General features: G+C 61.6%; 1 protein-coding gene across 1 annotated transcript in view; it reads left to right on the forward strand.

The window, feature by feature from the left end:
• The first annotated feature begins 11,646 nt into the window (after positions 1-11,646).
• Positions 11,647-14,324, forward strand: part of SBNO2 (strawberry notch homolog 2) — a 46,955-nt gene continuing 44,277 nt past the window's right edge. Inside the window, 1 exon segment of the mRNA XM_047709789.1 lies at positions 11,647-11,787. The gene's annotated coding sequence lies outside the window, so the exon portion shown is untranslated.

Consider the following 14,324-nt stretch of genomic DNA (forward strand, 5'->3'; position numbering starts at 1 on the left):
GCCTCCCGCCCCGCCTCAGTCGCGGACACCCCGGGCCGCCTCCCCCTTCCGCACCCGACACGCCGCCGCCATCTTGTTTACCTCCCGCCCCCGCCCTGCGCCGCCGCGCCGCCGCACGCCCGCCGCGGGACCCGCCCCCCCCGCCGCCGACGTGCCCGCCCGTTGGCTGACCTGGAAGGCCCCGCCCTCGCAGCCCGCCCCGCCGCCAATGCCGATTGGGCCGTTTGGACCCCGGCGGGCGCCCAAGCGGGGCATTGGTTCACTCTGGGCCCCGCCCCAGGGGTGGCTCCAGCTCGGCTCATTGGCCCGCGGAGGCGCCCGTCACGGGGCGGGAGGAAGGGGTTGGCGGGAAGCGGGCGCGGGGAGACGAGCCCGCGGTGTTGACCTCCGAGAGGCTCGGGGTTGGGGTCGGAGGTTGTGAGTGACAACGGCCACCGGGGAACGGCTGCGGGGCGGGCAGAGCTCTCGAGGGCCGGGGGCCTTGGCTCGGGGACCCCGGGGGCGCCTGTTGGGGCCGCTGAGCCCAGGCGTCCCTTCTAGGCCAGGTCAAGGGTCAGGAAAGAGCCGCAAGCCAGGGGCGCCGGCCAGGCCGTGGAGCCCTAGTCTGGATGTCGGGTCGGAGCCCGATCGGCCCGCGCGCTGGGCACGGAGATGACCTCAGAGATAAAGAAAGAAGTGGCGCAGAGTGGCCGGTTGCAAGCCACAGGCCTCGGCGGAGGCTCCGGCGCCAGAGCCCGCAGGGCAGCTGTCCCGGCGCCCTCAGGCGCTCAGGCTCGGGTCCGCGGGGTGCATGAGATTTGCCCTCGGTTCCTCTCTTTCTGCTCTGGAGCCCGCGACCGTCAGGGCCATTATTTCACCGCAGCAAACTGCTGGTCCTGGGAGAAGCTTCTGGTTGGCTGCGGCCCCAAAGTGGGCGCTTTGGGAGCGGACACCGTCAGCTCCAGGCAGGGTTCTGAGCCCAAGACCTGTGAGCTCCCCAGCAGCGTGTGAGGCCTTGAGTGTGCCCCCAGGAGTTCCATCGCATTCCCAAATGACCCGGGGGGGGGGGGCGATTGGTGTAGCTCGCAAGGGCGGGAAGGCCACTCCAGCGGACCCGCAGCCCCCAAACTCCTGTTGAGAAGGAGATCTGAGGATGGGAGCAAAAGCCAAGAGTAAAATAGGAAAAGAACCAGGAAAATCCGTGAAACCCAAAGATGTTCTTTGAAGTGATCTTGAAAAAAGGACAAAACTCTAAGCAGGTTGACGGAGAAAGAAAGATGACCAACGCCAGGAATGAAAGAAAGGCGGTCACTACAGACCCCAGAGCTATTAAAAAGGATCACATGCTAGAAACAGTCTACGCCCATAGATTCCACTCTAGGGCCGTAAATGGCACCCAGCTTCGAAAGACACCAAAATGAAAACTCACCTGCGGGGAAACATAATCAGCACAGCTCCGTAACAGAGAGAAAATTTTTCGACAAAGACGATGAAGGCCTAGACCTTTCAGTGGCAAATTTTCACCAAACATTTCAGAAGAGGTATCATCGTTTCTAGACCGTCTCACCCATGAAACAGAACAGGAGGGGCTTTTGCCTGACTGAAATCCCTTTGGTATCTTCGGTTGCGCTGGCTGCAGGTTTACACGCCAGATTCTTGACATCTCGGTGTCTACAGGCGTCCTATTCCTTCACAGAACCTACTCTCCTCTCCTGACGGACAGACACCGAGGAAGGGGCTCAGGACATGTTTGATGACCATTGTAGAAAGAGTCATTGAAGGCACTGCGCCGGCTCAGAAGCCCCCTGGGTTGTTCCCTAGAGATCAGCCGCCATCAGTCTGATTTCCTTTTCCAAACTTGTCACCACGAGAAATCGTCTCATGTACTTCTTTATCCATTTTTCTTCCATCTCGGACACTAGACTGGGAGCTCCCTGGGACCAGGGCTGGATCTGTTTTGGTCACTCTTGTGTCCTTGGCACTGAGAGCTGTGCCGTCCGTGACCGAATTGCTGGCCACATGTGTCCATTAAGCTCTCGTAACATGGTTTTCCAAACTGAGATGTTCTGTGTGACCACACACAATTTCCAAGGCTTTGCGTGAAAAGGTATAAAGGTATACAGTATCTTGTTAATAATTTACGTTTATTGCACAATGAAATGACAGTCTTGGACATGGCGGATGAAAGGAAATACGTCATTACGATGAACCACTTCACACCCACTGGCATGGCTGTGACAAAAACGACGGACAGTAGTCAGTGTGGACGAGGACACGGAGAAACTGGAAATCTGGTACAAATGGTGTGGCCACTTTGGAAAAAAAGCCAAAAGGTTAAATACAGTGTTTCCATGTGGCCCGGCCAGTCCCGGGCATGAACCCGCAGTCCACACAGAGAGTCCCGCACTGCGCCTTCCCAACAGCACGATTCACAAGAGCCAGAAGTGGGGAAAGACAAATGCCCACGCACAGGTGAACAGATACACACAGTGGGTCCCCACGCGCAGGAGTGTCCCTCGGCCGCGAGGAACAGGCTCCTCCATGGACTGGGGGGCTCACAGGGCGGGGCTGGGGGAGGGGCTGGGGAGTGACAGCTGATGGGGACGGGGTTGCTTTTGGAGTCTTGGAATGTTCTCTCACGGTGAACTGAGGCTTGTGGAGAGGAAGGCACCTACCCAGGCCATGGTGGGGCTGGGACTGCAGGGGATGGGGGGTTGGGGGGGCATTTATAGTGGGGGACCGCAGGTTATACATGCAAGCTCTAGGTTGTGGGGGGCCCCGGTTATAGAGGGGTCCAGGTTGCAGCCCCTGTGTCACAGATAAAGGGCCCCAGGTTACAGGGGACCTCAGCTTGTAGGTGGGAGCCCTAGGTTGCAGGCACAGGCCCTCAGTTACAGGTGGGGGACCCCATTATAGGTAGCCAGTCTCAGATTATCAATGGGGGGCTCCAGGGTACAGACAGCGGCCCCGGCTTACTGGCAAGGGCTCGAGGTTATAAAGGGTAGCCTCAAGTAACAGGTGGGGGCCCACCAGCCCCTCCAGGGCTTAGGCCTGGCCTCTGCCCTCATCTCCTCCCCACACTCTGTCCCCCACACCTCTCTTTTCTCCTGCCCGCCCCATGACCCCCATACACATAGACACTTGTGCCCAGCTGAACCCCTTACCCGCCCCCCCGACCCTCTCACGGCCCCCAGCTCTGACGCCAAGACTCCCTTTACCCCCTCCCCAAACCAAGGACAGAGGAAGCCGATGGCCTTTCTGACCAGTCTCCTGGCTGGCCGCTCCATCCCGGATTTCCTTCTGCTCAGTGTGTCTCTTCCATGTGGGGTTCTTGACCCCAGGCCCGTGCCCCCTGCATGGACCCCGCTCAGCCCCATGCCCACAGAGAAGGGGCCCCGGGAGCCCACGGAGTCCTTCCAAAGGGAGGTTGGTCCCCACTGGGAATGCAGCCAGGGTTCCAGGTTGGGATGTGGCTGGGAGGGGTAGGGTGTGTGGGGTCCTCTGCGGCCGCCAGGGGGCAGGCAGGGATCACAGCCGAGTCTCCCTGCCTGGGGGGGGGGGGGGGGGGGGGTTCGAGGGGGAAGGGCGCACCTGTGTCTGTGCGTTGGGGAGGGTGGAGAGAGTGTGTGTCTCTGGGTGGGAATGGAATGCTCCGGACCACTCGGGACCCCTCAGGGCAGGGGTATTCTGGGTCATTGCCATGTTCCCTGCCCCCACTTGTTGGACCTTGTCACACACTTGTCACGGACAGAGCAGGGATTCCTGGAGTCACACAGCTTCCCTGCAAGCGGGGTCCCTCTGGCTTTCCCAGACAGAATGTACCTCCTGAAGGATTCGGGAGAAAATGTCCTGCTACGGCCCTTCATATTTTTATGTTTAAGGTTTTTTGGGTTGAAAGGTGGTCCCTGAAAGAGATATTCCCGCCCAAATTCCCAGAGTCTGTGAATGTTTGGAAATAGGGTTTTGGGGCGCCTGAGGGGCTCCGTGGGTTAAGCCTCTGCCTTCGGCTCAGGTCATGATCTCAGGGTCCTGGGATCGAGCCCCGCATTGGGGGGGGGGTCTCTGCTCAGCGGGGAGCCTGCTTCTCCCTCTCCCTCTGCCGCTCTCACCCTGCTTGTGCTTGTGCTCTCTCTGTCAAATAAAATCTTACAAAAAGAACCACATGAAAGTCTGTTCCAATGTCATGCAGCGCTTACAAGGAAGGGTGACAGGCTAGACTTGGCCTGCAGACCTCTCCAGGCAGCTACGCAGTCTTGCTCAGGCTTCGGGCTGCTCTCCAGTGGCCCACGAGAAGGACTGAGCGGTGCTAGACAGAGGGATCTTGGTGACATTCTTTGAAGGCTGGATCTAGCCAAGCCTGAAAGCAGTTGGATCAATGGGTTTCATGGGGGGGGTGACTCTGCCCCCCTAGGGGACACCTGTGCTTGTCACATGGTAGGGGGGTTCATGGCATGGAGGGAGTGTGGGCCAGGAACACTGCCCAGCTCCCCCCACCCCAGCACTGAGGACAGTTGCTCGATGCAAAGAACCATTTGGCCCCAAATGTCAGCCGTGCCAACGGGGAGAACCCTGAGTTAGAGCTATCCCTGGACCTTTCAGTCCCATGAGCAAAAAAATTCCCATCCACACACGCACACACACAAAAAGCCGTTTCAGTTGCAGTTTCTGTCACTTGCAACCAAAAGATTCTAACAGAGAGCTGGGAGAGAAGACTCCTGCCGGGGGTTTTAGACCTGGATGTGCGGACACCTGGGGCAGAGCGCCCGGGGCAGGGGCGACAGCAGGGGGAGGGGCAGGCGCCAGGCCCGTGCTTTATGTATTTATCAGCCTAGTTTTAGATCTATGGGCAAGCGGACAAGGTACTGTGGGGGGCTCCTGCGTACCCGGCACCCTTCCCCACGCTGAGAACCTCTCCCCTTAGTGTGGGACACTTGTCATCCATACGCTAGCAACTGATCTCGATTTAAGATTTCTGTAGTTCTCCCCAGTGTTCCTTTTCTGCCCCAGGACCCCACTGGGATCCCACAAGGTGCTCAGCTGTCGTGTCTCCTTAGGCCCCTCTGGGAAGTGACAGTTTACCAGATTCCCCTTGATTTTGAGGACTGGACGGTGTTGACGTTGGGAATTTCATAAATCTTCCCGTGATTGGGGTTTGTGCAGTGTGATTCTCTGGGTGAGACCGGGGACATGGGTTTTGGAGGAAGACCGCAGAGGTGAGGGGCCCTTCTCATCTGGTCCTCTCAGGGGCCCCTGCTGTCCACACAGGCGACGCGTCAGTGGCCACGGAACTGTGTGAGCATGGGGCTTGCCCGTCTGAGCCAGAGTCCCGACCGGACCCACCAGCGGATCCGTGACTCCAGGGTACAGGCCGCCTCTGCTGTGACATCTGTCATCCCACTGTCGGTGGCGATGGTCTTTCTGTTTTCAAGAGGTGGTTGTTGTTCTTTAAGTAAACTCTACACCCAAGAGGGGCTGGGACTCATGACCCTGAGATCAAAAGTCACACGCCCTGTGGACTGAGCCGGCCGGGCGTCTCTCAATTGTCGTCTTCTTTTTCTTTTGGTGAAATTCACATAAAATCTGGCATTTTAAGATGTGTACATATATATATATATATATATATATTAAAAAGATTTTATCCATTTATTTAACAGACAGAGACACAGTGAGAGAGGGAACACAAGTGGGGGAAAGCCAGAGGGAGAAGCAGGCTTCCCGCTGAGCAGGAAGCCCAATGTGGGGCTCGATCCCAAGACCCCAGAATCATGACCTGAGCTGAAGGCAGATGCTTAATGACTGAGTCCCCCAGGTGCCCTAAAATCCAGCATTTTAAGCCACACCGTTCAGCCACACTGAGGGCATGCACAGAGCCCCACGCCACTACCTCCCTGGTTTCAGAATATTTTGTCATTCCTGAAACATCAAGTCCCCATCGCAGTCACCCCCTCCTCCCCAGCCCCCGGCCCCCACGAGCCCCCTTCCTGTCCGTGGAGAAGCCTGGTCGGGACATGTCACACGCATGGACTCACACCCCGTGTGGTCTCCTGTGTCTGGTCCCCTCCCTGCGCATCATGGGCTCTGGGTCCGTCCCTGGGGCAGTGCATGGGGACGCCTTGCTCCTGCTCGCGGCCGGGGGACATTCCCACATGTGGGGGACAGCGTGTGTGTCCCTTTACCTGTTTGCCCTTCTTGGCTCTTGGGAACCGTGCCTCCATGAAGTGTTTTGCTTTCTTTAAATGTTGTTGCTATAAAGTGCTCACCATACCCCATGCCCTGCTGAAGGGTCTCTCCCCAAATTCTCACAAAAACTCTCCCTCGGCGGGGTGTACTATGATTATCCCCATTTCGTAGATGGGGAAACTGAGGCACAGAGAAGTTCAATAACTTACCTGGGGTCACACAGCCACTGGGCAGCAGAACCAAGATTTGAACCGGGGCAGTCTGAACTCTGGGGTCCTACAGCTAGAACTCCCCCAGCCCGCCGGGACGCAAGATGACCCGCAGAAGCGGAAGAGCCCAGACGAGCCCAGGTGCCGCCCCTGAAGCCGGCACATTCTCACCTGTTAAACCCAGATTGCCCTGCAGACTCGGAGGGCGCGTCTGACTTAAGGCTGGGGATTCTGGCTCCATCCTAAGCCTGCTGGAGATGGCGGGTGCTGGGGTCCCACGAAGTTCTCCAAATGCCCCTGACATGCCTTGTCCCTCAGGAGCCTGGCCCCTGTGGTGCCTGTTGGACCTGCATGTGAGTCAGCCCAGCCCTGGAGTTTCCCTTTAGGGCAGGGCAGATCCAAGGTGAAGGTTCTGGAAGTCCCAGCGCAGGGGACATCAGGGCCCAGGACCAGCTGCTCGGCAGGGATGACATGACGGCCAGGGTGGGGGCAAGGGTGGGGGTTTCATCTAGCGGCTCAGACCCTCACCGGGCAGGGTGTCCTGGTATCTCTGCCGTGGCCTGGGAGCCTCAGGGGGCCTGTCCCGCTTTCTGCTTCCCAGAAGTGCCACGGTCCCCCTGGCCGTCACACCCCCCCATCCGCCACCGACCCCCTGCCTGCCTGTAGCCCCCCAATACTTCCCTCCCAGTAGCACCTGCAGCCCCTCCCCTGCCCAGCCCCCGCTGCATCTCTGCTGGTGCTCCCCGAGCCCTCTTGACTCCCCGGAGAATGCCAAGCCAAGTCCCCTGTGACTTGGGGCTGTAGGTGAGTCCTGGGGGAGGGGCATTTGAGGGCCCTCACCCACCCCCTACCCCAACTCTTCTCCGGCTCAACCCTGGCTCATCACAGGCCCTCGACAGAAAGGAATTCAAAGTCTGGCTCCTTTTGCTTTGGGGCAGCAGCTCAGTGTCCTCAGAGCTGGAGATGAGGCCCAGCAAGCGAACCCCGGGCCGCCCTGGATGAGCTGCTCCATAACCTTCAGGGGCTTCCCAGTGCCCCTGGGATGAAGGCCTTGCCCTAGCTTTGCAGGCTCCCCATCGGCCCACTACGCCCCACCCCGTCCCACTCTCATGGCCCTCGCTGCTCTGGACCCTGAGCGTGCTGGGCCATCTCCCTGACTGCCCATCCCCCCGGGGGTGGACAGCGGATCCTCCTTGTCTTTCCTGCCTGTGCCACAACCCGACAACCTCAGGGGGCCGGGGGTGTTTGCTCAGAGATCACCGTGAAGCCCAGCAGCCAGGGTGTCCCAGCCCCAGTGCAGAGGTGGGAAATCCTGTCTGGGGCAGATCTCAAACCCACTGGACGGGTTTGCTGTTCCCGGAAGTGTTCTGGCTTGAGGCAGCCCTGGTTGGGCGGGCGAGAGCCTATTCTGGGCTCGGGCTGGGGCAGTAAGGAGACAAGGGAGCCAGGGGACCCTGGAGCCAGCCAGCCAGAGCTGCCTGAGGACACGTGGGGCAGGTGGCCGGTGCGCCTGGTGAGAGGGAGGTGGCTGGACAGGGTGGGCTCAGCTGGGGAAGGCGGCTGGGCTAGCAGGAGGCAGAGATAGTGGGTAGGAGAGATGGAAGGACATGGGGACAGAGACAGGGATGGAGCAGGAGGGTACAAACATGGCTCCTGCCCCTCCCTCAGTTTCCCCTTCTGCTCCATGGAAAGGGCTGGAGAGGGAGAAAGAAGAGGGGCATGGGAGGAGGGATGGGGAGAGGGGAGGCAGGAGCAGAGCCGCAGGGCTGGGCGGGGGGCGGCCAGGGGAAGTGGGCACAGAAAGGAGAAGCGGTGAGGGATCCTGAGCCGGGAGGCGGGCAGGGAGGCACTCCCACCGCTGGGGAACACTGGGGCTTTCCAGAATATGGAGAAACAGGAAGCAGCTTCATTCCCACCCAGTCGCAGGGCCTCACTGGGGCCTGGCCCACCTGCCCCACCACCCCTGCCCAGGTCTGAGGGTCTCTGTGGGAACCGGCAGGGGGCCAGGCTCCTCCTCCCTGCTGAGCCCTCCTCCCACCTCTGTCTCCTGGACGGCAGGATGGACCAAGCCCTGGAGGCCTTCCCAGGAGGGAAACTGAGGTTAGGGTTCTCCTCAGTCCTTCCCCAGATGGGGAACCTGAGGGGGGAGCCCAAGACTCTCCCCTCCTCGACCCACAGGGAGGCTCCCAGGGAACCTGACTCCCCGGGGGGGTCTGGAGTTCTCTGCCCTCTGAGTGCGCTCGGTGTTCTCTGTACTCCTTCTTAGGGCCCTGCTCTTTGACGGCTGACAGTGCTGGGGTTCAGAGACAGGCCCCGGCCTGGCTCTGGGATCCCATTTCTGCCTGTGGTCTCCCCACACTAGGTTGCCTGATCTCACCAAGAAAAACACGGGACTCCCAGTTAAATATGGATTTTACAGAGTGGTTTTTTTTTTTTTTTTGTAAGATTTTATTTTATTTATTTGACAGACAGAGATCACAAGTAGGCAGTGAGGCAGGCAGAGAGAGAGGAGGAAGCAGGGTCCCCGCTGAGCAGAGAGCCCAATGCTGGGCTCAATCCCAGGACCCCGATATCATGACCTGAGCTGAAGGCAGAGGCTTAACCCACTGAGCCCCCCAGGCGCCCCTAGATATGGATTTTAAATAAACAGATACAACTTCTTCAGTGTAAATGTATCCCAGCTGCTGCCCGGGACGTACTTAAACACTAAAATATGATTCTTCGCGTACCTCGAATTCAGTTTTAACTGGGTGTCCTGCCCTTTACCTCGTGGTCCTACTTCCTCCAGACGTCAAGATGCCTGGGGGAGGTTTGGGGCGGGGGTTTCTGCGTGGGACCAGGACAGAGGGAGGGCTTGGGGGAGGCTCTCTGACCCCCAGCCAGACAGACCTTCGGCCTTCCGTGAGCCTGGTACCCATCCTGGGGGGTGGGGACGTGGGGCACATCTGACCCGCTGGGCATGTCCCTGCCCTCAGAGGGAGTCCTTCTGCAGCCTGAGCCAGAGAGCAGGGGCTCTCCAGGGCCCCCATCCCCACTGTTCAGAGCCTTATAAAAAGTCCCTCCACCCCGGACCTCCAGCCCCAGGCTTCCTCGTAATTATCGACTCCTTCAACACTCACTTAGGTGACTCTGTGGCCTTTTCTGAGGAAAGATCCAGAAGTTCATCTGGAAATACTCGTAATGGCCAGATACTAGGCGCTGATAGTTTGCAACTCAGTAACCTAGAAGGCAGCTACGCTCATTACACCCATCCCCATTTTACAGGTGGGGAAAGGGAGGCACAGAGAGGTTAAATAACTTTCTGGGGGGTCACACAGCGCAGGAGCCACACTGCCCCCGAGTCCGGGCCTCCACCTCTGCTGCTGAGTCCCTTCGGCTCTCCCAGGCTGCCTCTTGCAATTCCCTGGAAATCCCCAAATCTGACTAATTCCCTAGACATCCCCAGACTTGGCAGATTGCGTCTGCTGAGACGGCTGGACCCACCCCGGCCTGGGCAGACTGCCCCCATTCCAGGCAAAATTACCCAGAGGGACCGCGTGGTTTCTTGAGGTGGACGTGGCAAAGGCCGAGCCCATGCCTCCCCACGGCTCACCCTGCGACCCCGTGCCAGCTACCGGACAGCCCCTCGTCGCCGTTCACCCACCGGCCAAAAACAGGTAACAGCACTCCCTGCCTGGGAAGGTCACGCTGGGGACAGGGCTGGCCTCCTGGGTGTGTGACTCTGGGCCTCACCCAGGCCTCGCACCCAGGGGCTCCGCTGTCGCCGTATTGACATTCTTAATACTTTTTGGATGAGGGGCTCTCCGTCTTCATTTCTCACTGGGAGCCGAAAATTATGTGGCTGGTCCTGTGTGGGGGGAAATGGGAAGATGCCCCCGGAAGCCATCTACGCCCCGTGTCAGCTTATTCTTGCTTTTGACCCTTAACTGTCTGTCGCTCAGTATGGCTTATTTTCACTAGCTATGAAAAATGGTTTCAAAGTCAAGGCTACAACCCAAACTGGTGAAAACTACACATACCAATGCAAAGCTCGTTCTGAATAAACCATTTCTCCTCTCTGGGTCTCGGTTTCCCCATCTACTTCCTTCTGCTTGCGGGTTTGGATACCGGGAGTCTCTGGCCTGGGTTCTGTGGGGCAAACAGGTTTTAAACATACTCATCTCCTTTACACACCCTTACAGGTCTGTGAACCGCTTTTATTTGCCCAGACCACCCTTCCTATGCTTGTCTATGGGCAAACTCCTACTTGAACTTCAAAGCCCCAGGTTCAACCCCCCACCCCATAATCTGCGAGGCAAAGATTTTACCCCTCCCTTGGCCCCAGGCCTGATCTTGCAGATGGGGGCATCTGGTCCTGGCTCTGTCTCTCCTGGACTGGGAGCTTCCTGAGGACAGGCCTGAGAACCAGGCCCTCTGGGACCCCAGCTTTGTCCAGCCCAAGGCCAGACTCAGAGTTTGCCGAACCAACAAGCACGTGGAGAGGTCACCTGTCATTTCAGGGGGCTGGAATGGGCACAGGAGGCCGCTGGCTGGTGGCGAGGTGGGGCAATGGTCCCAGGGCTTTCACGAGTCAACACCCAGCTAGGGAAGGGCTGGTGGCTCCCAGACTGGATCTGCCTGAACCGGCCTGGCCCCCCCCACGGTGATCCAATGGGCTCAAGTCACAGGAACTCCACGGTCCTGCCAAAGCCCAGTCCCACCCGCTTCCTGGCACCGCTGAGAATCCCCGCCTCATTTGCATCAGGCCCCAGGAGGCCCTAACCTGGAGCAACCCAGATAGACGCCCAGGCGCGGTGCATCTATCTGGGTTGGACCCTGCTCTCTCTCCCGGGACTCACCAGACGCCTGCCCCGCCCCCCACCCATGTGCTGGGTTCCCTGCTAGGGGGTCCCCGAGGTCCCAGAACTCCTACTGGGGTGGAGACAGATCAATAAGCAGACAACTACTGGTGGGGAGGGAGAGAGCACGGCGGGCCGGGGCCGTCTCGGAGGGTTTCGGGGAGTATCTGAGGTGGGGACTTCAGAGCTAAGATCTGGGTTACGGGAGAAACCCAGCGGCTTAAAGTTCCGGCGCGAGAGTGCAGGGTGGGGTGGGCCCGGAGGCGGCGCAGATTCAACTCGATCTCCACGTTTGCAAAGGAGGAAACTGAGGCCCGCAAGGAAGCGACGTGCCAGGGTCCCAACAGAAGCGGGCGGGGTGGGACGCGAACCCGTGGTCCCCTCAGGGAGGCGTCAGGGCCTCCGGCAGCCCAGGGACCCCGCCCCCTCCCCGCCCACCAGAGTCCCCGCCCCGCGGCATGACCGGAAGTGAGCGGGGCCCCCAAGATGGCGCCCGAAACCCGGAAGTGAGCGCCGCTGAGGCGAAGCTCGGAGAGACCGAGGCGCCGCGGGCTCCGCGCCCGGCCGGACCCAGGTCGGAGGTGAGGCGCGTCGGTCCGACGCTCGCTGCGACTCCGCCGCTCCCGCCCGGCCCGAGCCGCGCTCCCCCACCCGCTCGGGCCCCGGCCAGCCGCGGCCGCCCGCGCCCCGGGCCGGGGGTGCCAGGGTTCCGGGGCCGCGGGCGGAGGGAGCGCGGCGGCGTGTCCCCGCCTTCCCCGGCGACCCCCGACCCCGCCCTCCGCCGCGAGCCCTGGCCCCGCCCTCCTGTGCGACCCCCCCCTCCGACCCCGCCCTCCGCCGTGAGCCCGGGGCGCGCGCTCGGCCGGGAGCCCCGAGTTCGCCCTCCTCGGGGACCCCCGCCGCCCCGCCCGCATCCGGACCCGCGGCGCGGCGCGCTCCCACCGCTTCCCTCCCTCCGCGTTCGGTGCCCCCCGTGGAGGGCGTCGTCATGGCGACTCCCCCACCCCTCCCTTCTAGCGGCCACCGAGCCCGACTCCTTCGGGTCCCCTTGCGCCTGCACTCCTCGGGGGCCCCCACCCCTCCCTTCTGGTGGCCTCTTCCTCCGGGGCCCCAGCCCCTTCCTTTCCGGCGGCTTCTGACCCCAGGCCCGCGGCGACTCCTGCCCTTTCCTCCTCTCCGGGCTCGGGGGCCCGGGCTGCCGCCTGCCACGCTCCGGGAGCGGCAGACCCTCAGGTCTCGCGACTTTGGCGTGGGAGCGGCCGGCTCTGGGCCGAGTCCGCAGAGCCTTGTGCCTGCGTGGGAGCCCCGAGGACGGGGGTTGGGGAGGGGGCAGAGATGCGGAGGGCAGCCTGGGGGGTGGGTGGGAGGTGATGCCAGCCTCCCTGCCCCCATCCCTGGGGTGCGAGGTGCTGGGTCTGGAGTCAGGGAGCAGGGGTGTGGACGGCCAGGCGGGCTCTCCTGGGAGGCCTCGGGAGTCTCTGTGCAGAACGTTACTAGTGGTCAGGAAAGGAGAAAAGTCTGTAAAAGTGTGTCGGGGCACCCCCCCCCCCCCCCCCCGGCTTCTGCTTCCCGGAATGGACGTGAGTGCCGCCTGCTCTGAATGTCCTTCCCGCCTGTCCAGCGCCTGGCCGGGCTCGGTGGGTGCCATGTGTTTGCGCGCCGCCTGGGAGGGTGTCGCGCCCGAAGCGGGCCACGGTGAAGAGCGCGGGCGGTGTGGGGGTGTGATTTCATGGTGTGGCCTGGGGGCTGGCGTCGCACCGGCTGGAGCTGCTGCCCGGCCTGCTGGGTCTTCCCTGTCGACACCTGGGAAAGCCGCGAGGAGGTTGGGGCTGGGGCCCCGGGGGCCGCGGACCCCCCAGGAAATAAAGATGGCCACCTGTCAGAAGCAGGACACCCCAGAGGCCGACCGAGGGCGCCACGGTTGGATGGGAGGCCTGGCCCTTCTCCCGGGGGCGGTGGAGGGCTCCACCCGGCTCTGCGCTTCACCCCGCGCCGCCCGCCTGGCTGTGGGGGGCGCTTGTGAGCAGGGCGGCTGAGTGTGTCCGTCTTTGAGGCTGAGACCCTGGGCCCCTTGGCCCGGCTGTCTGGTTTTTCTCGTGGGGAGCCCCTGCATTTCCCCAGGGGGGGGCCCCAGAGGTGGGCATTGGCCGCTCAGAGCTTTCTGCTCTGGACCCCAGTCCCCCAGGACATCCACCTGTGGAGTCCTCAGAGGGAACGGGGACCATGAAATCTGGACCCTGGGTGGGCGGGCCAGGGACGGCAGGGCAGGCGAGTGGCCCCAGGGCCCCACACGGTGGGGAAGAGGCCCCCAGGCACCCGGCAGACCCCTGAGGAGCCCCGCAAGTGCAGGGGACAGGCCACCGTCGGGGGGGGGGAGGGGGAGGCGTGCTGGGGATTTTGGAGGGCAGGAGGGTCGTTTGTTGAACTCCGAGGATCTGAGCAGACGTCTGTTCACACCTACCCCAGCCAGCACCTGCTTGTGTGTGTGTGTGTGTGTGTGTGTGTGTGTGTGTGTGTTGTGGGGACATCTGTGTTGTGGCCGAGGGCTGGGGTGACGAGATTTCCAGGAGAGCCTGTCCTGTGGAAGAGGTAGTGCCTTTGCAGCTGGGGCCGGGTGGAGCCGTGTGCCGTGTGCAGGCGGACAGCCCAGGGCCGGCGCCCTCCAGCTGCGTGACCTTGGTTCAGTCACTGCCCGGGCCTGGGGGGACACCAAGGCCGGCTCCCTGTACCCTGCGGGCAGGGCCTCCACTGGGGCAGGACCAGCTCGGGCTGGCCCAGCTTAGTTCTAGCAAAGTGTCAGAGGCCCCTCCAGCAAGGGCCAGGCCGGAAACGCTGACGGAGCGAGCTTGGCTGGGAATAAAGAGGCAACTGTGTCCAGTCCCCAGAGGCCGTCTCCCTCCCAGGATGGCCTCCTCTGGATAAGAGGCCTTTAGGGCGGCGGCGGGGCGGGGGTGGGGACTGCTTGCGGTCCGGTGCTGGTGGCGGGCGGCAGGGGCAGACGTCCCCTAAATGTGTGAACACTGCGGGGCTGAGTGTGGAGTGGGGAGGTGGTCCCGGGGTGTCCACGTGTGGACATGTGTGTGCAAGCGCACGTGTGCACCCACTCGGGCGGGCATCC

The sequence above is a fragment of the Lutra lutra genome, chromosome 1 (genome assembly GCF_902655055.1).
Source record: "Lutra lutra chromosome 1, mLutLut1.2, whole genome shotgun sequence".
Taxonomy (NCBI): Eukaryota; Metazoa; Chordata; class Mammalia; order Carnivora; family Mustelidae; genus Lutra; species Lutra lutra.